The sequence below is a fragment of the Orycteropus afer genome, unplaced genomic scaffold (genome assembly GCF_000298275.1).
Source record: "Orycteropus afer afer isolate SDZICR_OR568_19922 unplaced genomic scaffold, OryAfe1.0 scaffold00053, whole genome shotgun sequence".
NCBI lineage: Eukaryota > Metazoa > Chordata > Mammalia > Tubulidentata > Orycteropodidae > Orycteropus > Orycteropus afer.
In genome coordinates, this window is record NW_006921640.1 from 12,601,073 (window position 1) to 12,603,144 (window position 2,072).

Consider the following 2,072-nt stretch of genomic DNA (forward strand, 5'->3'; position numbering starts at 1 on the left):
CCTACAGCACCCGGTATTCCCAGGCGGTCTCCCATCCAAGTACTAACCAGGCCCGACCCTGCTTAGCTTCCGAGATCAGATGAGATCGGGCGCGTTCAGGGTGGTATGGCCGTAGACCCTGGGGTTATTACTATATTAAAAAACACAAAAGGTTGGAGACTATTTACTATCCCTTAAAAGGAGATTAGATAAGTGAGATATATTTATTCAATGGGATACTATGCAACCTTTGAAAAGAATGAAGCAGTTTCTACTTACTGATGTGGAATCATCTACAGGGTACATTAACAAGACAGAGAAACAGTACAATTCATATTAAGCCTTATATAAGATTATATATTTTCCCTGAGTTATACAAGCAGATTGCACTTGACTATTGACCTACAAGTTGGTGGTGTGAACCCTCTCAGCAATATTGCAGAAGAAAAGGCCTGACGACCTGCTACTGTAAAGATTATGGTCAAGAAAACCCTATGAAGCTGTTCTACTCTGTCACATGGGGTTACCATGAATTGGCATCACCTGGACGGCAAGTAACAACAGCGACAACAGTAGACATCTGAAGAACAGGGAGGAAGGTGGGGGCTGTATATTCCAGAGAGAGGGTGTATAAATGAAAAGAAAATAAAGAAATATATATATATATATATATATACACATATATATATATATATTCACTTTAAACACAAGTATCCTGCTAGACAGGCCATTAGCAATGCAAATATAACTTTTACCCTCTTTTTTTTTTTTTTTAAATAAGAGCAATAAATACAGTATTTCCTTCAGACATGATGAGTATTAATGGAGATTTCCTGACTCCTCAGACTTAGCAAGAAGGATTTCAAGGTTGAGAAGGAGAAAGAAAAAAAGTTAAATTTAGGGACAGAAAAGGAAAGAACAAAAACCATCCTGGCATACAATATTGGCTATTAATTTCTTTGAAGTACCAGGAGGAATAAAGCCTTGGAGGAGATCACCTCTGGGGACCCTCATTGCTGAAGGCTGAGAGAAGGTTGATTTTATTTTAAATGCAGTGATCTGGAATGAGTGCACAAACAAACTTACTGCCGTTGAGTCGATTCCAACTCATAGAGACCTCTCCTTGGGTTTGCGAGGTGGTATCCCTATGGAAGTATATTGCTCGGTCTTCCTTCAGAGGACTGGCTGGTGGTTTTGAACCTCCAACCTCCTGGTCAGGAGTCAAATGCCTTAGGGGTTACATTAACAGAGCTCTCGGAATGAGTGCATGGCTCTGCCTTTACTCATTGCATGACCTCAGGAAAGCATGAAGCCCCTCTAATGTCCTAATGTCTTCATGCTTTCCCCCTCTAAGCCTCAATTACTTTATCTATAAAATGGGGTTAATAGTGCACTCTTATAGCACTCTTTTAGGAGCTCTGGTAGCATAGTGCCTAAGGCACTTGACTGCTAATCAGAAGGCTGGCGGTTCAAACGCACCAGCCACTCCTCAGAAGGAAGGTTGGGCAATCTACTTCCGTAGTAATACTGCCTCGGAAACCCAAGGAGGGGTCGCTATGAGTCACGTCTGACTTGACAGCACATAACAACAACATAGCACTCTTTTGAGAACTAAATGACATAATATATGTAAAGCACTTTTCTTGATGCTTGGCACATGGAGAGTTCATGAAAAGGAGAGAGGAAGGATGTTGGCACCTACTGCATCATTTAGGAGCTCTGGTAGCATAGTGCCTAAGGCACTTGACTGCTAACCAGAAGGCTGGTGGTTCAAACCTAACAGCCACACCTCAGAAGGAAGGTTGGGCAATCTACTTCTGTGGTGATACCGCCTTGGAAATCCAAGGAGGGGTCACTATGAGTCGGGTCCAACATGACAGCAAACAACAACACTGCATCATTTTTCTTGGTCTAGGTAGCATAGTGGCTAAAGCACTTGACTGCTAACCAGAAGGCTGGCGGTTCAAACCCACCAGCCATTCCTCGGAAGGAAGGTTGGGCAATCCTACTTCTGTAGTGATACTGCCTCGGAAACCCAAGGAGGGGTCGCTATGAGTCGGGGCCGACTAGACGGCACATAACAACAACAACAA

The 2,072-nt window shown here is 43.0% G+C and overlaps 1 non-coding gene across 1 annotated transcript; it reads right to left on the bottom strand.

Annotated features, from left to right (window-relative positions):
• Positions 1-117, bottom strand: LOC122149838. The gene has a single exon (XR_006163359.1). It is a non-coding gene; the product is annotated as a 5S ribosomal RNA (ribosomal RNA).
• Between the last annotated feature and the right edge of the window lie 1,955 nt (positions 118-2,072).